Source organism: Amphiprion ocellaris, chromosome 7 (assembly GCF_022539595.1).
Source record: "Amphiprion ocellaris isolate individual 3 ecotype Okinawa chromosome 7, ASM2253959v1, whole genome shotgun sequence".
Lineage (NCBI taxonomy): Eukaryota > Metazoa > Chordata > Actinopteri > Pomacentridae > Amphiprion > Amphiprion ocellaris.
Window position 1 is genome coordinate 22,123,603 of NC_072772.1, and position 26,342 is coordinate 22,149,944.

Genomic DNA, 26,342 nt, shown 5'->3' on the forward strand with positions numbered 1-26,342 from the left:
AATAAATCAGTGGCTTTCAAACCTATCTGACATGTGCAAAGTTACAAGACAACAGGGTTTACTTGAGTCCTATTATCACTTTCTACCAGAAGTGCCCACCTTTCTAAGCTCACATGGTTTTATTTAAATAACTGACATGATGATCATTTTATGTCTCAGAATTTTGTTGTTTCTTCATTAAAGTTCTGCCAATCATCTCATGACCTCTCAGAAAACCATTTGAAGGGACTCAACCCAGTTGGACAGCAACTGGCAGCAGCTACAACGGTAAAATGCTACTTACACTCTAATGAACCATACTGACAATCTAATATATCATTTATCAATCAAATGGGAAATTCATCTACAGAACAAGAATTTTTACAACTGATAAAACTTGTGTACTTTTATTTGAACTCAGGAGTTTTACTTGTGATGGAATAGTGCTAAATTAGGGTGCATTTCAAACTTGAAACTGAGGTTTACAATGACAGTCTCAAAAACACTGATGAAGACACAGAGGTTTCATCAGTGACAAACCTAAGGAACTAATTCTGTCAACTTGCAGCTTGCTTTTATGTCATTATTCTTCCTGCAGATCAGTAACAGGTCCAAACATGTATGACTGAGTTACTAATATATTACCATTTGTCACTGTGCAGCACAGTAGTTTTACAGTGTTTGAGTTGTGGCACTAAATAAGGATGAAGACTGAGTTAGGGATGTAATAGATCCACTTATTCTGAAAGAAAAAAAACTATGCAGACAGGAAGAGATTATGTTGATGGGAAAACTTTTAAAATGTGTAACTTGTAAAAAAAAAAACACTGGGATGAGTTTTTTGGGGTTTAATCAATGAGCAGGGAGGGATTTTAAAAGTTCTCTAACTTCGAAGTCTTAGATTGCAGCTGGAGGCACTGATGTCATAGAGCAGAACAAGGATTCCAAAAAGTCTGTCTGTAATGCCGTGACCACTGGCAGCTGCAGTGCAGGACAGTGGAGTTTAGGTCCATGTACCTGACGAGAGACTGACTGGTGAGGGAGCTGAAGGACATCGAGGACAGGTACGACAGAACCCTGCCAGTCTGCAGGTTGAAGGTGAACATATGGCACCTTCAGGTGAAGGATTTTAGTTCTTGTGTCACCACCGACTGCATACCTATTAAAGCTTCTTTTGACAGCTTTCACCAGACATCCCAGACTGCAGTGATTTCACGCTCCAATACTGAATATGTTCTATAATGTTGAGCAATGTATTTATCGGTGGGCCCACACTGTTTGGTTTGGATTGGGTATGTTTTACTAGGATGCTCATACATGCATGAGCACACAGACATGTGAGGCAAAGAAGCAGAAGAGAGCTGGTGAGCAAACATGGGTGTAAGCAATGTGAGTAATGTGTTCAGGATGCACACAATGTATGTAGTAATACGACTAAAAAGACACACTGAAGTCTCTGGCGCAGGCTCCATATACCTGCTAACCCATTCATTTAGCTCCATAGCACAACTCTCTGGTGTTGAGGTGACATGCTGACTGTGAGCACTTCACACATTTCTTGCAACAAAATCTGGTTAATGTTCATCTTAGTAACAACTAAAAAATATATCCACATGTCTGTTACGTCCCGACAGCTAGGGGATAAGGGAAGTAACACGTAGGACAACAAAGAGGCAGGAAATCTGTTGGTGAGACGTCAATCGATAAGACGTTTATTTTATCCAGCAAGACAAATCCAACACAGTACTCCCAAAGATCCAACACGGGTCCCCTAGACCCGTGCGAGACGAGACAACACCACACCACACTCTGGCAGCTGATCTGGCCCATTGGCCATGACGTTCAGGCCGACTCATCTTTTAACCATCCCTGCCAATTGGTAACGAGCCACAGGTGCACCTGGCCACTCCCACTGAGCATACCTGGGGACAGGGAAGAGAAAAAAAAAAAACAAAACACAACCTACCTTATCTATTCAACACAGAATGTAACACCCCCTCCCATAAGAACAAACATCTGTTTGCGCACACATCTGATCCAAGTACACCACCTGTTATTGCAGTAGATGTACCAAAATAATGCCGCTATTCATACACGTGACAGAGCATCAGCCACCACATTGCAAGCACCTTTTTTGTGCTTAATGTTGATGTTGTAGTTCTGGGCCAACAGGGCCCAACGCATCAACCGCTGGTTGTGGTTATACATTTGTGCCAGAAAAATTAGGGGATTGTGGTCAGTATAGACCGTCACTAGTGTTGAACTGGAGCCTACGTATACATCAAAATGCTGCAGGGCGAGCAACATGGCTAATGTCTCTTTCTCAATGGTGGAGTAGTTCAACTGGTGACGCTTGAATTTGGTGGAGAAATAACTGACTGGGTGGCACACATCCCCCTCACCATCCTGCAGCAAAACAGCACCAGCTCCAGTCGCACTGGCATCTACCTCCAGTTTGAAGGGTCGGGAGAAGTTAGGAGCAGCGAGTACAGGAGCACTGCAAAGAAGAGACTTTGCAGCATTGAAAGCATGTTCACAGACAGCATTCCAGTGGAATGGCACTCCAGGGCTACACAACCTGGTCAGGGGGGCAACAACCACAGAGAAATTTTTACAGAAACACCGATAATAACCCGTCATACCCAGAAACCGTCTCAATTCACGTCTGGTTGTAGGAGCTGGGTAGGATAACACCGCTGCAACCTTTGCATCCACTGGACGAACCTGCCCATGTCCCACTTGCTTCCCCAAATAGGTTACTGTTGCCTTTCCAAACTCACATTTTGCAAGGTTGAGGGTTAGCGAAGCGTTAGCAAGCCGCTGAAACACAACTTTCAGACTGGAAACATGGCTGTTCCAATTGCTTGAGTGCACCACCACATCATCAAGGTACACTTTACAATTTTGTACATCCCCCAATACAATCTGCATCAATCGCTGGAAAGTGGCAGGGGCATTCCTCATACCAAATGCCATCACGGTATATTGCATGAAGTGATCCGGTGTAACAAATGCTGATATCTCAGAGGCCCTGGGAGTTAATGGAACTTGCCAGTAGCCCTTCAGGAGATCTAGTTTCGTGATGAAGGTGGCTGGGCCAATGCTGTCGATGCAATCCTCCATGCGAGGCAATGGGAATGAATCAGGGACAGTAACTGCATTAACCTTCCTGAAATCAGTACAAAAACGAGGAGTACCATCCGACTTAGGCGTTAACAAACACGGAGAGCTCCAGGGGCTGCAACTGGGCTTGGCTAAGCCATTGTCAACCAAGTACTCGACCTCTTTTTTCATCTTCTCCCGTTTTTCCATAGGACAACGGTATGCATGCTGTTTAATAGGGATAGCAGCTCCAACATCAATGTCGTGCTCAATCACATGAGTGCGGGAAGGCACATCACCAAACAAAGTGGGGTGAGAGCGAATCAAACCAACAATGTCACCACGTCGATCATCAGGGAGATATGACAAATGTGCCTCAAGGGTGGACAGAATCTGAGAATTCAACAACCTACCACACTGTTCCCCTACAGAGGGCTCAACCAAACCATCTGTCAATGCATCTGCATCAACCAGGACAGCAGATGCGGCTGTCTTTGCAGGGCACTCCTGCTGGACATTTTCAGAAGTCTCCCTGGAGCGATATGACTTCAACATATTAATGTGACACAAACGGGTTTTCCTTCTGCGATCCGGTGTTCGGATGACATAGTTTGTGTCTGATATTTTGCTGTCTACCACATATGGACCTGAAAAACGAGCAGAGAGAGAAGAACCGGTCATGGGCAACAAGACCAACACTTGATCACCAGGGTGGAATTGCCTCTTGACCGTCTTTTTATCATATCGTCTCTTCATGCTGCTTTGAGAGGACGAGAGGGCCTGCTTTGCCAATACAGATGCACACTGCAACCTATCTTTACATTCTGAGACAAAAGCAAACAGGTTAGATTTAGAGGAACCTGACACAAACTGTTCCTTCAACACCTTCAATGGCCCACGCACGTTGTGACCAAACACCAACTCAGCTGGACTGAATCCCAGTGACTCCTGTTTAGCGTCACGGATGGCAAAGAGTATGAAAGGCACACCCTCATCCCAGCCCCTCCCTGTATCATGGCAATATTTCCTCAGCATAGATTTCAATGTCTGATGCCAGCGTTCAAGAGCTCCTTGTGACTCCGGGTGATAAGCAGAAGATGTGGAGTGAGTGACACCAAGTGAGCGCAAAGTCTGCTTGAATGCTTTAGACATAAAATTGGTTCCCTGATCTGTCTGCACAACCTTAGGCAACCCAAAAGTGGTGAAAAATTTCATCAATGCCTTGCTGATAGCGGGTGCAGTGATCTTCCTTAATGGGATGGCTTCAGGAAAACGGGTGGACACACACATGATGGTTAACAGAAACTGGTTACCAGACTTTGTTCTAGGCAGCGGACCCACACAATCCACAATCACATGGTCAAATGGCTCACCAACAGCAGGAATAGGATGCAGAGGGGCTGGAGGCACCACTTGGTTCGGTTTTCCCACAACCTGACATGTGCTGCAAGTGTTACAGAAATTAGTCACACCAGCCTTCATACCTGGCCAGAAGAAATGTTTCAGGATGCGGTCATAAGTCTTGGTGATTCCTAAATGCCCAGACCACACATGCTCATGCCCTAATTCTAGCACATGCTGTCGACAATTAACTGGTACAACGAGTTGATACACCACTCTCCAGTCCTCACCAGATTCAGCTGATGTTCTGTCTAATTGCGGAGCCCATTTGCGCATTAGCACGCCATTATCGAAGAAAAACGTCTGCTTTTTGTCATTACACTTACTGTCTGGATCACCGGTGGACCTGAAATATTTCGCCAAGGAGGGATCACTCTTCTGCGCCTCGATGAGCGCCTCACGGGTTAAAGGCAAAGACACTGCAGGAGGAGGAATAGGGACAGTTAACTCTTGCAGTTTCCTTGGAGGGTAGCTCACCGACTGACCAGCAGGGGGTAACCTATCCTCAAACAGAGCAGAAGCAAGCTGTGAGTCACACAAGTCAATATCCTCGGCCTGCCCACGGGCCTTTGCTCGGGTTAACACACTCACAGTAAATATCTCAGGATGGCTACGGGCCACATCGTCCTGCACAGGGTCGGAAATGGGACTGGCAACAACTTCAGCCACAGGATAGACCCTGCCCCCAGCAATGTCATTCCCCACAATTAAATCAACACCATCAATGGGGAAACTATCTCGGACTCCCACCGAAAAAAACCCAGCCACCAACTCAGTATTAATATGAATCCTGTGAAGATGGGCAGTTATAAAACCCATTTCAATACCCCTCACTATTGCACTCGTATTGCAGGAAGTCCCCGCATGGAGCGGCAGCACATCAGAGAGGATAAGAGACTGGGAACAGGCTGTATCACGCAGCAATGTTACGGGGCGCTGGTCCTCCACCCTACCTGTGAGGGAGACGAAACCTTTAAAAATGAATGGTTTAAAACAGTCATCAGGTGCCTTCGGAATACAGGCAGGAACGGTGGGAGTTCTAATCAACCCTACACCTTTGGGCTGACTTTGAATTGAGCCCCGTTGCTCACGTTTCAATGCTGCACATTCAGCTACAATATGACCTGACTGGCGGCAGAAAAAACATTTCCTCTCACCCGTAGGACCCACTGATGCACTACCTGTCACCTGCTGCTCTGCTTGCTGAGAAGAATCACGGAGGGAGGAGTCACGCTTGAAAAAGACATTTTTGTGTGTCAGAGTGAACTCATCTGCCAGAGTAGCAGCCTGTTGTAATGTAGTAACCTTTTGCTCGTTCAGGTAAACGACGGTGCGCTCTGGCAGACAATTTTTAAACTCCTCCAACAACACCAACTCACGAACAGAGGTTAAATCCTCAGCCTTACTGGCGGTACACCATCTGTCAAACAACGTGCATTTTTCCCTCGCGAAGTCCATATAGCTCTGGCCCGCTCCTTTCTTAAGGCCACGGAAACGCTGTCGATATGCTTCAGGGACCAATTCATAGGCACGCAAGATAGCACTCTTCACCTTATCATACTCGAGACCATCCTCTACCGAGAGGGACGAACAGGCCTCCTGAGCCTTACCTGTCAACCTGCATTGTAATAATATAGCCCACACATCTCTAGGCCAGCACAAGGCAGCAGCTATCCGTTCAAAGGTGCTGAAATAAGCCTCCACTTCAGTCTCACGGAATGCAGGAACCAAGGAAATGTTCTTACTCATATCAAATGAAGGACCTGCAGTTACATTACCCGGAGAACTCACCACGTTCTGTAGTTCGAGCTGCCGCATTCTAACGGCGGTCTCTGCCTCCAACTTTTTCAGCTCCAATTCTCTGCGGAGCTCAAACTCTCGTGCCCGCTCACGTTCCTCCTTTTCCAGCTGAAGACGAGCTAGACGCATTTTCATACGTGCATCTAATCTGGAGCCTGGAGATGACTCGACCGACAGCGGATCAAAACGTGGCAGCGTGAACAGCTTCGGCTCCGGCGTTTGTGGTCTTTCGCCAGACGGGACCGACGGACCAGCCCCTTCTCCTCCCCGAGGAGAAGAGCGTCCCGCTGCAGCAGGCTGGTCTCCACAGACGGACACAGCCGCCGCGGCCTCAGCCATGAGATCAGCAGACTCAGACACCGGCAAGGTAAGAAACCCCTCACGTACCAGGTGACCAAGCAGAACGGCTTTTAACTCCCGTTTAATGAGCGATGACGGGACTTTTAGACCATAGTGGTCTGCAATCGCAAGCAAGTCTTGTTTCCGACATTCGTCCAGCTGCTTCACCGTCGGATTAGCCACAAATTCCTCCAAAACAAACGCTGCCATACTCACCAACGGTAGCGAACTGGCCACAGCTAACCAGGCTAATACAAGTCGTCTGACAACCGGCCACGCGCATACAGCTGGACCGTACCACTGCAGCCACCGCGGGAACACATGTTAAACACACAATACCAACACTCACCAAGCTTTCCTCAGTCCTACCTGATTTTCTTCACCTACCTATCTTCTGGAGCGTGCCGGGCTCGAGGCGACTTTAAAGGCTGATCTCAGCGGCCAAAGCCCTGAGCGCCTACCCCCAACAGGGTCTGGACCCCGCCCGGGATTAACTCCGAAAACAACAAAGGAAAAATAACAAACGAGTGTCCGACGGAGGAGCTGAAACAGCTCGGCTGAACACTCACCTGTCTACCTGAGGAAAACCGTGAATGAGGCAACAGATAAGCATGAAAAACAAAGGATCGCAAGCAACAAATACAGCTGACCCCACAGAATCACTCTTAAAGAATCGGACGAGCCCCCAAATATGTTACGTCCCGACAGCTAGGGGATAAGGGAAGTAACACGTAGGACAACAAAGAGGCAGGAAATCTGTTGGTGAGACGTCAATCGATAAGACGTTTATTTTATCCAGCAAGACAAATCCAACACAGTACTCCCAAAGATCCAACACGGGTCCCCTAGACCCGTGCGAGACGAGACAACACCACACCACACTCTGGCAGCTGATCTGGCCCATTGGCCATGACGTTCAGGCCGACTCATCTTTTAACCATCCCTGCCAATTGGTAACGAGCCACAGGTGCACCTGGCCACTCCCACTGAGCATACCTGGGGACAGGGAAGAGAAAAAAAAAAACAAAACACAACCTACCTTATCTATTCAACACAGAATGCTTTTGTACTATCAACTTAGATTTTTTCAACCTAATTTGCTGACTATACAGAAGGATTTGTGGTTGCAGTGTATTTTCTGACTGCCTGCAGCAGAGTTAAACTGCCCACTCCTTGGAGGTTTGCATTACGAGACCCCAGTCCCAGTGTAGTCATCTGGTGCAAAGTTGGACAAAAGTCACAAATTAGAAATGTTCCAGCTTGAGCAAAATGTTTGTCCTTCATATTATTTATTTCAAATATCTTTTTTTTTTTTTGGCTTTTGCTACTATTGGACAGATGCAGTACAGACGGACAGGAAATGAAAGAGAGCAGGGCGATGACATGAAGCACAGATCAGGCCTGCTAGGAGTCAAACTGAGGACTCAGCAGCTGTACCCTGATCACTGGACCATCGACTTATCCTGGAGAGTTCTAAATCTACTGTTACTTCATAAATGTACAAAGAGTCAAAAGAGTGGTGTTAAAAAGCAGAAAAAGAAATTCCTGATGAGTTCTAAAATCACTCAGAATCTGAGCTGCCACACAAGATTGCCTAATGTCAGTTAGCTTACAGCTAATGCCCGCACATTAACTGATAAGATGACATTACAAATGGACAAGTGTAAATGAGTTAATTACAGCCATCACAGATGTCTGGTACAGACCACGGAGCCATGCTTCTAGGAGAACTGTATAAGTGTAGCTTGAGATCAGGCTGTCATGCAGTGTCGTTGTAGGATGAGTAGGTGATCATGATGGGAGGTAGAGCACAGCTTGTTTCCAAAGGAGGAATGAGCAAAACAAGGGAGTTTTGAAATCTTGGCATTTCAGCACTGATTAACACCACTGTCAACCCACAGTGATACATCACAGCTGTGTGTGTGCACAGAAGATTTCCCACCAGCTGCAACAAGCGTATCACAGTTTCACAGGTTGAAGACGACGTGTCTCGTCGGTTTGGTTGTTATGTTTGTCTCTACAACAGCCCAGCTGTGTGATTTAGGCTGACAGATGGTGTTGCTTCATATAAATCATGACAAATCCCACCCAGTCTATAGGAATGCAAGGCACATGCAGTTTGTCATCCAGTTCAAAATGAAGCTTTTCCAGATCAGAACATACAGTCAGTGCTGTAAAGTGTACACACACACACAAATACATGCAGCGGTTGCAGCAGGAATTTGGGCTTGGTGATGGAGTGGAGATCCAAATAACAGTTTGGTCAGAGTGTAAACACCCGCTATGGACAGTGATGACAGTACTCAGAGGTTCTGCTCTCCACAGCAGCCCACACTACTGTAGAGAAACAGAAACACAATGTTAGTTTTACCATCTTTTAAGCTTTGATGTGAGTCAGTCTTACACTATTACAGAAAGTCTTGTTTCATTTCTGTGCTACAACACACTGAGCTCAGACACCAGCGTCCTCTCTGCACCACACTGTGGGTGTACATATTTGTGTGACCTCAGTCATGTTTGAGTCTGTCTGGACATTTTTATACTATTTGTGTTGATTCTGTCTAGGACACAACCAACATTGTGGTCTGTGTCTGGACAAGTTCAAATATGTGAGAGCCTATAGCGTACTTTTGTCAAAAACTAATTTTAAAGGGTTCCAAATAAATTAACAAACATTATTATACAATCTGAGACTGTCTAGCAATGTCAAGATTAAACCCAGTGGCTGCTTCCGCCTGTTGATAGTGAGGCGCTACAGTTTTCCTGTCTTCCTTTAACCTCACCCCAGCTGGTCGAGGCTGATGTCTGTCCTCCCTGAGCCTGGTTCTGTTGGACATTATTTTCTGTTAAAAGGAATTTCTTCCTTCCCACTGTTGCCAAAGAGCTGCCTGAAAGGAGTCATTTGAATGTGTTCAGTAGCCTATAGTATTGTAAGGTCTTGACTTTCCTACGTCAAGTGCACTGATATTGCTGTATAATTAAAACTGAATTGAAACTGGATGTAAAGTAGAATGTGGAATGCAGCGTTAGTCCTGGTCAACAAAAACCTTTGAAAGAAGACAGACGGACGTAACACAGGATTTCTGAAAAAATGTTCCTACTGTGTTTGGACTTTGTCAAAGTAAAGCATGTACAAATCAAAGCACCATGACTATTGAAGGACTACTTCAATTGCAACTGTTTGACTGATAAAATCAAAAGCTGTGGATGAAGGAGAATCACCTCACCTTGTTTTAAGCACTGCCTGTTTTTCTTTCACATGAACAGTAAGCAGGCTTGCAGTAGAGACAGTTTGTGTGGTAACAAATTTTGGGCTGCATGTGGACATCTGCATAGGGGTCCATGCACACCCATGTGGATTTCAGCAGGTGTTTAAATTCCAGTCATGTGTAACCTTGCAGAAGTGGATGTAGATAAAGAAAGAATAAATTGGCCTGAAGTCCTGGCTAATCCAAACATGAGGAAAGAGGTGGAGCATTAGTGGAGATAAGGCGTTCCATGTAAATATCTCTGGGTCATGATGGCGCCTGCCTTTCACTCAAAGCTGCCAAACTCCTAATTATGCAGAACTTTGATCCTTAATGCATTTGAAACAGATGCATTACATAAAAATTCACCATCCATACAGCTGTCATGAACTGGAACATAAGCTTTAGAGATCAAAACCGTTTTTGTAACACACTGTAAAACGTGTTTATTTCTTGCTATTGGAGCCAATCTCAAGTGGACATTCAAGGAAATGCAATTTCTGGATCTTGATTTTTAAGCCCTGGAGGTTTCCCATTTGTTGAGACCTGACTTCTTGATAATTGTTTTGCCATATAAAAAATATTATGCTATGTGAATGCACTGTATAATTCAGACAGACCAACATGTTTCAAAGCCATCAGGCACAGCTGAAACCACTTGCACTATTAAGCTATGGCTAAGGCTAAGTTGTCCTGCTCATTTCTACATGTTTTGTATTACTTAAGAGTACATTTTGATGATATAATATGTAAGTAATAGAGGCGTGTTACCCAGTAATTGTAGCAGCTAGTTGCTTAAAAGATTACTAACTAGCTAACAAAGTGTCCTTTTTTTTAACCTGAATCATTTGACCTGTACAGAATGTATTTTTATTGAGGCATTTAATTAGATGTTTATGCATTTGTTACAGAGTTACACAGCCTTGAAACCTCACACCCTTCTGTCTGCGCTCTGTGTTTTTGCAGGGCAGAATAGACTGTGAGACGTGAATATGAGGGAAAACGTGCTTCAGACTAACAGTAGTTCCAGTGTGAGAGAATAAATGGCTGTTTTCCAGTGAGAAGTTGCCCCCTCACTGTATTCACCTCATGTTCAGCACCTTGTTTACCTACGAGCCCAGTCTCAGGTTAACATTTGTGCTGCTTTTCAAGGACAACACTGCATTTCTTTATCCAGAAGACAGAGCGCCTTGTGTCCCCGTGTTGGGGCGAGGCTGAACGGACGGAGGGCTGGGAGAGTGAGGGTACATGTGTTTCAGGAGTGTGTGTGTGTGTGTGTGTGTGTGTGTGTGTGTGTGTGTGTGAGAGGGAGAGAGAGAGAGAGAGAGAGAGAGAGAGAGAGAGAGAGAGAGAGAGAGGGTAATGCCAAAGGAGAGAGAGAATGAAAGAGCGAGCATGTGATTCAAAGGAGAGTGAGAGGGAGGGGACCAGCAGCAGCAGCCAGACAGTGTGTGTCAGCAGAGTGTCAGCCACATGGCTTTAGCCCAGTGTGTGTTATGACAGCCAGAGACAGTGTGTGTGTGCATGTGTGTGTGTGTGTGCGTGTGTGCATCGAGGAGAGACAGTGAGTGAGAGACCCTGACGAAGGCAGAGGAGAGAGAGAGAGAGAGAGAGAGAACAGAGAAAGAAGCTTCCTCTTTGGATCCCAGTCAGTTTGCTGTCCTTCTTTGTGTTTTCTGATTTTTGTGACACCAGCAGCAGTCCCATCCTGCCTTTATGAGCAGCAGCAGCAGCAGCAGTGGTGTGTTTGTTTAGTCCTGAGCTTTTACTGGACCCCCCGCTGCACACACCCACCCACACCTCCGTCAGGTAAAGTAGAAGCCTCACAGATTCTAGATGAAAGGCTGATTGCTGTTTTAACACTGGCTGCTTGTTTACCGGGCATTAAGGTTGTGCGTGCATGTTGGTGTGTGTGAAAACAGTGCAGGTGTTATCAGGTTTGCTCGTGTAGTCGATGTAGCATGTTCTGATTGCATGAATCTGATATAAAAGCAGTGAAAGATTTGCTGTGATTACAGCGTTTTCCTCACACTTACAATATAGAAGCTACTAAATATGTAAGAAATATGCAATAAAATCAGTACTCAGATGCATTTCTTTAAGCTCTTGTCCTCACTTTGTTACAATAAGTGATGATTCATAAGTCTTGAAACTTATTAAGTAAGGATGTGGTTACAGCATTGACTAATAATGTACTAGTAAGGTTTTATAACAGGAATTCTTTACGTAATAGGCTCTAATGTTTTCTTTGTAGAACTAGTGTGACATCTGGTTACATTTTCCAGTGGTACTTCTTACACTGGCCATTACTCTAGGTGACAAAAATAAATGATGATGTAGTATTTGTAACAAATGACGTATTTCCCAAAGGCTTGTCAGAAGCATGCAGTTGTTGGATGGAGAACGTCCATGTGTTTTTACTATGATAATCCAAGAAAGTGCAAGCACATTAACTGTGAAGCTGCTGCTGCCACTCCCTCGGTCACAAATCACTTGCAGCAGATTAAGTGTTTGCTGTGTTCTTCCTGTGTGTGAGTGTGTCCTTGGTTTATCAGTGGTACAGACACAGCAGTCCGGACCGAGGTCAGCAGGTGGAGCATGTTCACTGCAAAGAGACAAACAAGCAGGACTGGCAGACATGTTGGCTTTAACGCGGAGCTGAATGAGGTTTAAAGCTGCACTCAGCAACATTTTCAGATTAACTCTGGATCAGGTGATTGTGGGTAATGTTACACGGGTAGCTCATAGTGACAAACCCACAGGTAATTGCCACCACACTCTGCAGTTGATTTATTTTATTTATTTATTTATTTAAGATGGGACAGTGCATATTAATCAACGTGAGTCAAGAAATGTCCACATGTAAATATGCCAGATTTAGCCTCGAGGGCTAATTTTCATCTGTAGTCCCAGGGCAGGTAGATGTTAAAGTGACACAGGACAAGGCCATACAACAGAAAAGTTAAAAGGTTAAAAAGCAAAGACAGTGTAGACAGTAGATTGAAAAGAAAAAACTTACATGCAGATAGCAAAGATAAGACATAATCAAACAATACACAGACCTTAATAAAAAATAATACTAATAATAGGAAAAAAAAAGAAAAAAAGTTGCCATTAGCACAAGTGTTTGAGCTTGTTCATTGTTTTCCTTTTAGCGCACAACTTTAAAACTTGGGTTGAGTCTCATTGGCCTGTTTTAAAGCAGCATTTAGCAGCTATTTTCAGCAAAGATACTCCAGTAAATTCACTACATACAACCTGTCCAGCACCAAACAGCTAAGAAACACAGTTAGCTAAGCTTTTAGTAGCTAAAGAGGGAGATGATTTTCTCAAGGTTCAGGATAGAGGAGCCCAACAGAGAGCTAAAAGAGAACTGCCCTAAATTCATCAGCTTTTCAGAAATATGAATGCTAACATTGCTTCATGTCAGACATCATGCTACCCTGTCTGTTACTCTTTGATGATGTTTGTATCCACAAGCATCAATAATCTAACAGCCACGTGAAATGTGTATTGGTAGAACAATGTAATGAGACTTACACAGGAATATGTGTTTTATTGCTTTCAGTTTAAATTATTATTATTTAATCAAAGCATCTCACATAGTGAATTTAATTTTCTACAGTTATAGTGTTGTAGTATCACTACATATAATCAGTCAGATTCTGCCTAATCTGGAGTAACCTCTCAGTACATATAGACAGCACTGATGTACCTGAGGGCAAGACGTTAGAGATGAAGAGGAAACCAGCATGAGTCTGTAAAAGTCAGCTGTTTCACGCTGCCACGTTAGTCTCCAGGTCTTCCCACCCTCCTGCAACACTGGCTGCTTTATGGACGAGGAAGAGAGAGACCCATACAGGGTTTGCTGTTGTTTGAACCTCCCCACCAAAGCAGAGCTGGGCCACATTTTTCGGGCTCCTGGCAGAGAAACCGGCTGTGCAGTTCCCAGACTGCAGCAACTCTCCAGCTAGTGATAATAAATCCTTTGTTGTGTGAGCTCATTCTGTTGAGAGAATAATCAGGGCAGCACAGAGGCACTCTATCTACCCCCCAACATCACCCCACCCCCAGTCATCCACCCAGTCCCATTCTCTTATGGACTCCCCTGTGCTGGGTCTTTAATGCCTCCTCTGGGTGCCCTACTTCTGCTGTCAGCGATACTGGTGACCTTGAATGTGAACAGGTAGTTACATTTTTTTCCAGGATGGAGCCAGCCTGGTTGGATATTCACCACCAGAGGACTGTAACAATCTTATGACTACACTGTATCATGGAATTTGTGGAGGAAATTAGGGAAGGCTGGCAGTTGTAGGTTATAAATGTGGAATGGCAGTCAGAGCATGCATACAGTCAATCAGAAGCACTCAGTTACTACATCACAGCTTGGATGGTGGTTATTTATTAATCCGCCAAGGAATGCAGCAGAGTTAAAAGATGATCGGTGTACGTTTGTCTGTCTGTCTGTCTGTTCGCAACATTACTCAAAAATGTACATAACAGATTTGGATGAAATTTTCAGGGAAGGTCAGAAATGACACAAGGACACAGTGATGCAGCTTATAGTCTGGATCCACGGATTTGTTAAAGATTTCTGTATCATTGTAAAACAGCAGCATGGCATCACTGTAGCCATGACAACAAGTGAATGTTATATCAGCTGCCTGCTGATGATCACATGATTGTGATCCTACTACAAATTGACCGCTGTGGACTTATTGGGACTTATCCATTGGAAATCACACAACCAATGAACAGCCTTGGCGAAGTACAGCACTCTCTGAGTGCTTTTCTCGTTAGTGGTGTGAAGTTAGTTGAGTGGTAATTGACCTCAGTGTGTAAACTGCAGCAGGTGTGAGCTACTGACTGGAATATGCCCATTCATTTTACTTGACACTAATTGACTGTGTTTGACAGAGACTAAAGGTATAATGGTAACTGACATTAAAGATAGACTGACCAGGGTTCAATCTAATATAGAGGGAGCTTTGGACAATACTAGACTGCATTTTTTCAGTGAAGCTGCACTAAAGCAGAAATTTCAAGTAACTCCCTAATTTTACTTCAGATTATAGTAATGTTAATTGTAGGGATGTAGTGAGCCGATGGATTGGTAGCAGAGCTGATCAAAGCTTTTTGAAGTAATCGATATTGGCACTAATCTCAGCCCATCCTTTGTTTTCCATTTAGTGCCATGCAGGTGTCAGACACAGAAAGCACATTTTTTTTTCTGGGTAGATTTCCACACAATATATGGTCCCTGGCCAGAGGACATTAAGCATCAACTAATCAATTGGCAACAATATACACTAGATTTATTGTATTATTTTAAATGTACTTCAAGTGTGTATTATCTAGGAACGTGGTATCAAATTGAAACTTGGTAATGGCAGATAATACATATTCAATGGCTGAGATCAGATAAGGGGCAAAAGCACTTGACCGGGACATCGTTAGGTAATGGCCAAAAAGGGAGTAGAAGGAATAGAAACCATACGATGCACAGCTGGTGCACTTGCAATGGTCAAACACCCTCAGAGGGATCTGCACAGACCTAAAACTAGTGAGCGACAGGAGGAAGAGGTCAGGATGGTGGAGGTTACTGTGGGTCATGTTAGGGTTACATATTGCCCAGCCTGGTGTGTTATTCACAAACAGCTGCACAATCTGCTGCCTGCTGCCTCTCCAGCAGCTGCAGTATGTACAAATCACACACACACACACACACAGAAACATGCAATCAGAATGCGTGTCATCAGTAAACTGGGATATGACCTCTGCAGATTCCTCTCCCTTTCCTTCTTTCCTCCCTCATTACCTCCTCCTGCATTGTCTTCTTTCTTTCATGTACAGCATGCCTACAGGCCAGCGATTCATCCCAAAACAAAGACATAATCATTCTCAGACTGCTCACCTCACCTCACTTCATTTCAGCTCTTACCCTCTCTTCTCTCTCTCTCCCTTTCTTTTGCTCTGATCCTCATGCACTCAGATATGAAGAGTATTTCAGATATCGTTGGCTCATGATACGATTATTTACAACATCTAACCAGCTGTGAGGAATATGCTACAGCTGCATGTGAACACACAAATAAAGACACATTAGAGTTTGGCCCAAGGAGCTGACATATGGTAACAAAGGATTATTGGCAGAGGCAGCCGTTTAATGGCTGCTGCTCCTCTTCTTCACTTATTTGGACACAGGCACATATTCTGTGAGCACACTGATGCACTATGATGGTAATGGGTGTCTCATTCATTTAAAAGAGAAATGATGGTTCCTGCAGAGAAATTACTAGATATCATGATAAAAAAAAGAGCAAATAAATGGCTAAACAGGGTTTAAGGTAATTTTAATAATATCTAAAAATCACATAAAATATGATCAGAATATAAAGTAACATAAAGTGACAACAGCAGGACATTATGGGAGAAAGACATAAAATATACACGATGGTGCAAAAGTTTGGGGTCACCCAGACACTTTCATATTTTCCATGGAAACTCACACTTTCATTCATGTGCTAACAGAATTGCACAAGGGTTTTCTAATCATCAATTAGCCTTTCAACACCATTAGCTAACACAATGTAGCATTAGAACACAGGAGTGATGGTTGCTGGAAATGTTCCTCTGTACCTCTATGGAGATATTCCATTAAAAATCAGCTGTTTCCAGCTAGAATAGTCATTTACCACATTAACAATGTCTAGACTGGATTTATCATTCATTTAATATAATCTACATTGAAAAAACTGCTTTTCTTTCAAAAATAAGGACATTTCTAAGTGACTGTAAACTTTTGAACGGTAGTGGATGTCAGAAAATATTCGGAAAACCATCCAGTAGAAGAAAATAAATTAATTTGTTTGTCATGTTACCATGACAGAGAGGTGATTAAATAGAATGTGTGCATTCACTAGTGATGGTATTCATGTTTTCCAGTGATTGACCTGTTAGGAAGTGCAGTAAGTGTTTCCAGAAGCTGCTGAATGTCCTCACAGTGTAATGGGGTCTGAATGGCAGAACAATACAAAGAGACACACAGTGCTGTTTGGCTGTTTGGCCGTCTGTAAGCTTGTCTGCTCTTTGGATCAGTTTCCATGACTCAAAGGGATATCCCACGCTGCCTCCAGCCTCCCCTCTCCTCCCCTCCTCGCCCCTTCATTTCCCTTCCCTCCCCAGCCTCCACCCCCCTCAGTGTCACTCCCTTCTTTCAAAGTTTACCACCAACAATGTTCAGACCTCGGACTAAGCCGGCTGGATTTAGGGGAGTTTTCAGAAATGGACACCGGGTGGATTTTAAAGTTGACTTTTGAATGAGCGGACATTGGTGAAGGAGAGCATCGTACCACAGATAAGAGAGAGGTGAGGGTGAGTGACACTGTCAATGTATGTGTGTAGATGAAGTTGAGTTAAAACTGCTCCTTCAGACTGGTAGTTGGAGAGAAACATGCTGTTGTGTTTGTTTTGGTGACAAACAGGAGGATGATTGAACCTGTTCTACCAACATGTTACAGGTGCTGGGGTCTGTAGGTTCAGTTTCTGGTACATTAGGATTTTCTTACTGCTGGACAATCAGTGTCCATTTGGGAATATGAGAGAATTCAGTTTATTTAATATTTATCGTCAGACAGATACAAATAATATTATATTATATATTGTGCTGCTTGTCTTTGGAAACCTTTGAGTCAAACTGATTCCCATTCACACATGTATAAACAAGCCTAGTGGGTAGTTTATATCCTGTATTTCAGTGGAGGACTCTTATGTTTCAAGTACAATAAGAATATTCTCAGAGACTTTTAAATTCTAAGAATGAACATGTGCTTAAAGTGCTCATTCTGCAGCAGGAAAGCGTCACCAAGAGTATTATCTAGTATTATTTTATTACTGAAGAATTACTGTGTAAGTAGCTCTAAGAAGCGTGGTTAAGGTGGAGTTAGATTTAAAATGGGAAGCCCAATCTACAACACAGCTTTATATTTTATGAGTTGATGATGTTTATTACATACAGTGTTAATAAGCAAGGTTACAGTTGACAAAAAAATGTAGTATACGGTATTAGGTGTGAATAGCCTCATACTCAGTATACTTAGTTATTTTTAATGGTGGTTGTTAGGTAGCCAACTCAAAACATTTATCTACCAGTCTGGGTTTGGTAGGTAAGAACAAGACATTTTTGACCTCATTTGACCTACATCTAACTTAAACCTAGTGTTAACATTTGATCTGTATCTACAGTAAGTATAAAACATTTGGATCAAAATGCAATGAAATCATTCAGATTCACATTTGAAGGTGCTAAAGTTCTCATTTTGATCAGATCTGAGCCTGGTGTTAATGCCAGTTATAAAGGCATCTCCACATTTGGAAGAAAAAGCTCAAATACTGAAAAGGGAAGCTACTGTAACTCTTTCCGCTTGTTGAGGCAAGCTACAAAAGTTCCTGCAAGTTGTAGGAGTAACATTAGTTCACCAATGGGAAAAAAATGTTATGCTTTGATTGACTGGGGTCATCAAGCTCCACCCCTCTCATTTTGATACTGAAATTTATACAGATCACATTCTAGTACAAGTCCTCCAACCTGACCAGCCATACAGATCATTTGTCACTACGCTCTGAATATGACCCATGTACCAATGACTGGAAATAAAACAGATGTTTTCACTTCACATTTGACTTGGCTAGACTATGGCTTGGTTCGAAATAAAGAAGCTTCATAGTTTTATTTGTAATGAAATGGCTGAAGCTGGGCTGCACAGTGTTTCAGTGGTTAGCATCGTCCCCTCGCAGCTAGAAGATCCCCGGTCCTGGGCCTGTATGGAGTTTGCATATTCTCCCTGTGAATATGTGGGTTTTCTCCGGGTTCTCCAGCTTCCTCCTGCAGTCCAAAAATATGCTGAGGTTAATTGGTGATTCTAAATTGTCTATAGGTGTGAATGTGAGGGCGACTGTTTGTCTCTATGTGTAGCCCTGTGATAGACTGGTGACCTGTCCAGGTGTCTCCTGCCTTCACCCTCAGTCAGCTGGGATAGACTCCAGCCCCCCATGACCTTAATGAGGATTAAGCTGTGTGTAGATAATGGATGGTTGAAGTTGACCATTGTTTTGAACTGGGAAAACTGTTTTGTTGACCCATCCATCTGCCCTGACTGGACTTTAGGCTACTGCAGGACCTTGTGGGGAACCTTTGCATGCTTACAGGATGGTTTTCAAGGAAATAGAATAGGTACTTCTCCTAAAATGAAATATAGTCATGGTTAGCTATAAGCGTTTTGCAAAAGCAAGCCAAGGAGCTGTTACTCCATGGCTTGTTAGGAGGATCGTGTTTGCCACTGCCAATCCTGTTTGATCAATGACCCATTAAAGTGAAACATTATCTACTTTAGGCTTCTAATCACAGGTCATGGTTTGAGTGTGAGTATTTCTCATTTAAATCAGGAACATCTGCAACAAGGATATTGAGATATTTTTTGCATTACCTGCAAATATTCACTGTGAGAAGAAATAGTGTGTTTGACACAACAGTTCAACTCAAATTCCTTTTGCTTGAGCTTCTAACATAGTCATGGTCTTTATCAGTTTACAGAGTTTGCTCTCTGATCGTGGAGATGGATGACATGCTACTGACATAAGTCAGTAATTATTACAAATACATTATCAAACACCACTTAACAATTTAAACTGTGCAATGCAGCTAAAAGCTTAAGAGGGGAAAAAGTAGGAAGTGAATCTTGGGTTGGGATTAAGCCTTTGTAATTATTTTGAAGGTTATGTATAAACCCATGCCTCACTGTGTGGTTTTGTTTATTGTTGAGTGTCTGTCAAGGCCATTGGTCCACTGAAGGCTGACATCTTTGCAAAACAAGATATTCTTCACTCCTGGACAGAAATGCCACAGACACATGAACTTAACTATCACCCCTGTAAACATGTGGCCCCTCGATTCTGTGTGTTGGAGTCATGTAGTGTATGAACCTCAGTGTGGGTTCTGTTGTCCAGTATGCAGCAGGCCAGCAGCTCCCACTCCTCCTCCAGAGGATTACTGCTGTTGAAAGAGCCTCTTTGTCCCTGCAAGGCTGGAATGCCTGTCCAGCTCCACGTCTTTAGGAAACACTGAGCCAAAAGTCAACGGAGTCAATGAGCAATGGAATACCACTGGAATACCACATTCCCAGTAAGTCACTCCTACTGGTTTCTCTGTACAGACCCACCACCCAAGGTGGAGAAAGGTGGAGAAAGGGGAGCTGGACAGGGATAGTTACTCTCACTAATATATTCCCGGTGTTTGATCACTTTGTTATAGCTGAATGATGGAAAAGCTGAAGATACCTGATAATCAGGACACCAAAACATACTAGAGTTCCAGCCTTATAATCTGTGTAAGAGAATAGTTATTCTCTAAATTGGCACTGGAACAAAGACCAAAAACATTTATCCAACTCTTGAGACTGTAAAGCTAAATTCATATCTTGTTTTTTGCCCTTGTTTTCAAGCTATTATTTGGAGAAGGTATCTCTGACAACCTGATGGATGTTAATGGGAAATGTTCCATTATGTTCATTAGCTAGTTGCTTCTTGTTTCGGTCTGCTGTTTGGTGTTTTGCAGCAGTGTACAGTGAATTTATCAGAGCTGCAAACACATACCTGCTGTGGCTAGAAACAATGCTGGTAAGAGTGCTGAGCAAAACAGTACATTTGCAGAGACCAAAACATTGTGCTAAGAGACTCTAAAACACAGGGAATATCAAAAATTAGTGGCTATTCTCTGTGGGCTTGTCAATGTGAATTACACTATTTACATGACACACGACCACTTCATTCATTGTCCATATTAAAGTACTGCAGTTTTAGTGTCCTAAGGGAAAAAAAACTACAGATTTTATATTTCAAGAGGGAAATCAAGGCTTTTTGAATGAAGTGTCATATATTCAGACTGTTGTTGGATGAACTCAGGTGATCATCTCGTTTAGGTATTTGCAAATTGGCTGTTCCACTCGGCCTGTTCACTTTAGGCTGGGCCTAAAACTTGCAAACTGTGGTGCCATTTGTAGATGTTCTTTTTTCCAGCATCAGTAATCTTACATGTTGCTCCACAAACTTCCAGTGAGATTTGTTTGGGTTGAGATTTTTGTTTAGAATTCCTACACTAACTAGAAGGACGCTCAGAGAGCACAGTCCTGTGTGAAGGCCAGTGCCCTGTCTAGCCATTTTAACACTCTGATGCACAACATGGGTCAAAAGTGACCCATATTCAGTGGAAAATGGGTATCTTTTGACCCATGTTGTGCATCAAAGGGTTAAATAAAGTGATCAACTCAAAAGATTAGAAGGTTTTGCTTTGTTTATACTCCACCTCTCTGCCAAGTTTCATGTAATTTGGTTTGGCAATTTTTGCATTTTCTGCTGACAAACAAGGAATTGGCAGAGGAATTTAGACAAAATTTCACATTAAAAATAATATGATGACATTTTATATCAGGGCAGGCAAAGTTTAGATTCACTGTGACATCATAAGATGGAAGGTGAAGCTTGAGATGGTGACCAGATACTCAAATGATTACACTAATGATGTACTCTTTGAAACTGTGCTCACTACATAAATCTTCTGTGCTGCTCAAAAGTTTGGGGTCACTTAGAAATGTCCTTATTTTGGAAAGAAAAACAGTTTTTTTAAAAATGAAGGTAACATTAAATGAATGATGAATCCAGTGTAGACATTGCTAATGTGGTAAATGACTATTCTAGCAGGAAACAGCTGATTTTTAATGGAATATCTACATAGAGGTACAGATGAACATTTCCAGCAACCATCACTCCTGTGTTCTAATGCTACATTGTGTTAGCTAATGGTGTTGAAAGGCTGATTGATGATTATAAAACCCTTGTGCAGTTATGTTACTACATGAATAAAAGTGTGAGTTTTCATGGAAAACATGAAATTGTTCGGGTGAACCCAAACTTTTGAACAGTCGTGTACATCGTAGCTTCTTTACAGCACCGTCATACTTGAAATATTGTCTGTTGTCATGTCTGGAACCTTGTGTCCACTACCAGTCAAAAGTTTGGACACACCTTCTCATTCAATGTTTTTTATTTATTTGTATTATTTTCTACATTGTAGATTGATACTGAAGATTAACACTTTTGTTTACAACATAATTCCATATGTATTCTTTTATAGTTTTGATGCCTTCAGTGTCAATCTACATTGTATAAAATAATTCAATAAAAACCGTTGAATGAGAAGGTGTGTCCAAACTTTCTACTGGTATTGTATGTCAGAATCGGTTTCAGTTTCCATACATGTGAACACATACAAGGAATTTGATTAGAGTCCTTTCTTTTAATGAACTTACACACAACAAAGTCTTCACTACATCAGAATAGAAATGGATGTAAAACACAACTTGACTGGTTGATGAAGGTTTATAACTGAGTTGCAGTAGTTTATTTAGGCATTTACCTTTAACTTGTTACCATCTATGTAACTATCTGTACCTTTAGAATATCACAGTATTCAGAGGGGTATCCTTTAACATCATGCTTCCAGCAACAGACCAAGAGGAAAATTTGTGCAGCACAGTGGCAATGAGTCAAATTTTCAATAATCTACTGTAAGAAAAACAAGTGTGCTTTTCAAAAAGTAAAAAATGATGCTTTACAATAGTTTCCACTCCTACACTCTAGTAAAGAGGCAGTCAGAGAAATTGAGTCATCTGGGCCTGTGGTTCCAGCTCGGTGTTTTAGTCAAAGTTGCCATTTTGCTGTGCTGGATAACAGTGGTTTGGATAATGACAACAAGTGTTCTTTCATGGATGCTCTGAGGTATAATTTCTACTGTCATTGGAGACAATAATCTGATAATGACAGACCCTCTGATCCTCAGATCTGCTGAGCTGCAGTTTCATGCTTTGATGAAAAACACTACAGATAGTTTGCCGGGTTTTCATCTTGTGCCATTTGCTCTTACTTATGTTTTAAAGGTGCAACCTGTAATTATTTGAAGAAAGCCACCTGAGCATGAGGCTATTTTTCAGCCCTGTGTGACCACTGTTAACCAACAAAACTGTTGTCTTGCTTCAGTAGTAGTTATTATGGAAGATGAAGGTATATTCACTCACCTTCCTATTTTTCCCACTTCCACTCAGATTTAGTAGCGTTTCTGTAACCTCTCATTTCCTACCACTCAGTATGTCTGTGTGCATATGCATGTGTGTTCATACCACTCTGTGTCTGTACAAGACACACAGACGGGGCAGCTGGTGTGTTTAGCCGCCTGCTGATAATGGCGTCCCTCCAATGAGTAGCGTTTCATGCCAGAGTAATGATTCTGTGTTTACTCACGTTATCAGGCTGCGACGGATACACTGCTATCTCACCATGCATACATTTACATTTTAATAAGTGAGGCATTTAGGCTTGGTTTTATCCATGTAAAAATAGTATTCAGAGCCAAATATGATTCATCGTTCAAACCAATAAATATCAATGACCTTCATTTGGTGAAAAGTAATGAATGCAGCTTCATAGATTTTTTTTAAGCATTCATTTTCAACCCTGGGGCAGTTTTGTTGTCAACACATGATTCATTGATTGGAATAAGACCATGGTGAAAGGCTGCCTTCTCACTGAACTTGTTTCCAAACCAAATTTCATTTACAAACAGATCACATCCCAAAAGAAATCCTTTCCTGTACCAAAGAAATAATGCCCACCAAGGAGTTTTTCTGAGCAGATTAAATAAATTCATACAGTTAAAAACATTTTAAACAATGACTGGTTCTCCAGTTCAAACCCAGGCTGAAGCTGTAACCAAACTGTGCATCGTAGGAGTAGTCTCTATCTAATTAAAGCTGCATACATTTATTTAATAATTTATTTTTGGCTTCTTGGAGGCAGCATAGAAATTCAGTTCAACTGACTGATATGCTAAGCCAAAGAAAAACCTCACCAAGTCTGACAGTTTGTAGTTTCATAACGCATTGTAGGCAAACATGTTAGCAAACTATCACCTTTTTTTGCTTCCAGTAGATACCAAACAACCTTAACATTTAAGGAGCAGTGTTTGTGTTATTTTCATAAATATATGCCACCGTTCAAAAGTTTGGGGTCACCCAGGCAATTTAATGTTCTTCATGAAAAACTCACACTTTTATTCATGTACTAACATAATTGCACAAGGGTTTTCTAATCATCAATTAGCCTTTCAACACCATTAGCTAACACAATGTAGCATTAGAACACAGGAGTGATGGTTACTGGAAATGTTCCTCTGTACCTCTATGTAGATATTCCATTAAAAATCAGCCATTTCCAGCTAGAATAGTCATTTACCACATTAACAATGTCTACACTGTATTTATGATTCATATAATGTTATGCTAATTTAAGAACTGCTTTTTTTTCAAAAATAATGACATTTCTAAGTGACCCCAAACTTTTGAACGGCAGTGTAAGGGCAATATTAACTCCTCTTTTAGCTCTGTTTTGGTCTCCACCAACATCGGAGGAAATCATATGTGTGTGTGTGACACTAGCAACAAAGGTGCAGCTAGCCTAGCACTGTCCAACAGTGCAACATCTACCAACAAGCATTTTGAATTTATGAAAAAACTGTGACAGAAATGGTTAGTTGTGATGTCATGCTATGTTAAGCTAAACTACCTGTCTGCTGTTTGTAGTTTCATAGTGTGACTGAGTAGATGCAGACTTTAGGTTTAAGCATGCTATTTATACATCGTTTCATGTGTCTTCCTCTTCTCCTCCAGCGGTGGGCTACCATTTTCAAATTCTCCTGTGAGGATCAACCTACTGCGCTAAAAATGTGAAGCTTAGCTGAATATTTACATCGTGCAGTAATGCAGCCCTGCTTTTTTTCCCCCAGTGAGTTAGTCATCTTAATCACAGTGCTTGCCATCCTGCCTGTCTCTATTTGGCAGGAACACCATCACTACATCCTGAGCATAACACCGCCATAGACAATGTGGTTGGCTGAAACAAATAAAATCAAGCTACAGCATTTTTCTCCCTATAGCACAATTACAATGAGGTGAAATCAGACCATTCTCCAGCACTGACACATCACTGTGGAGACGAGTCTGTCTGTATGAGACTAGTAGCTTCATATTGATAAATAGCATGAGAATAAAAATATTATTATTACACAGTACATTTTTTGAAGATAAGAAGAAATAAGATAAATAAAATGATTATCATTAGGTGGAAGTCATGTCACTGTGCTGCTTCCATCAAGCAGTGAAACTTCTAAAAAGTTTGAGCAGATGTGACAATAACAGGCCTTAGCAGGGTTCATATTTGAGGTCAGGGTTGTCCCACAGCTTAGGCCGATCCTGACCTTGGTCTGTGCCGCCAACAGGAAGAGGTTCCTGGCTCGGCTCGCCAGGCAGGAAATCTACATATAGTGACACTCAGACTGCTGAGTGAAGCCTCTCCACATGTCTTCTTCTTCCTCTATCTGCCACACTCTTCCTCCTGCTGCTCGCAGACTCTTTTTCTGTCCTCTGCTGTGTGTCTGGGCATGTACCTCTTTAAAACAAAACTTAAGTTTGAGACACAGTCATAAGAGTTCATTTATTAAAGTGCATAGTTACTGTAATGTTGCTCTCATGAACTTTTTCATGAGTGAATTTGAATCTTTATGTGCTGTGGCATCTAAACCACCAACACTAATTCTTAAAACTTTATTCACACACATTTTATATCGTGGGGATCTCATACTGGTTTAAGATTTACTGCATTAGCTCCACTAACCTCATATTCCTCAATACTTCAATCAGAAACGCTTCATTTTTTGCTGTTTGTACATAATGTCCAATGGATTTGCAACATGATGGTCTATCAAAGCTCACAGAGAGAAAGCTGTTGCTGTTTGAGCAGCAGTTGTTTCTTCAAGCCCTGAGGCACCACAACTAAAGACACCACTAACCAGAGCTATTCGGTATGGGATCATAAAGCTTGTAAATGCTATGTTTAGGTTTGGGTTTGGATGCCACCCCTGTAGTACGGAGCAATGTTGCCTATGCAGTCTGTTGTATATTACATAGCAGAGAAAAGTTCAAGGATCTGATTTGCAGTGTTCAAATTCCATAGTTGGACTTCTTCCTGTGTCTCCCTGAGCTCCCAAAGATTTCTAAAAGTCAGTAATATATTTCCTGAAATCCTCCATCTGGATACATTTCTAAAACATTCCATGAACTTTCAGAGATTCCAAAACTGTAGTGCAACTATGAGAGGTCATGATTAGCTTTCACGTCCAGCCAGACGGTTCAGCGGTCAACCAAGGACAGACTTTGATATCAGACTGGAAACCTCCTCTGTATTGTTGTCTTGGTGCTTTCTGTCTTTAATAGCAGTTTGACTTTAATTCATCTTTTTCACAGTAAATAGCTTGACTTGTCAAGAATTGCATTCCATTAAGGTTAGCTAGTTCTAGGATCTTTGTATTGT

At 42.3% G+C, this 26,342-nt stretch overlaps 1 protein-coding gene across 4 annotated transcripts in view; it reads left to right on the plus strand.

Moving 5' to 3' along the window:
* Positions 1-26,342, plus strand: part of phldb1b (pleckstrin homology-like domain, family B, member 1b) — a 153,744-nt gene that overhangs the window by 7,450 nt on the left and 119,952 nt on the right. Inside the window, exon 1 of one of the 4 annotated variants that reach the window (XM_055012307.1) lies at positions 11,345-11,678. The exons of 1 other annotated variant lie outside the window; for it this stretch is intronic. The gene's annotated coding sequence lies outside the window, so the exon portion shown is untranslated. Of the gene's footprint in view, positions 1-11,344; positions 11,679-17,084; positions 17,244-26,342 lie in introns of those variants that run through there. 2 more of the 4 variants (XM_055012308.1, XM_055012309.1) reach the window with 2 other exon arrangements.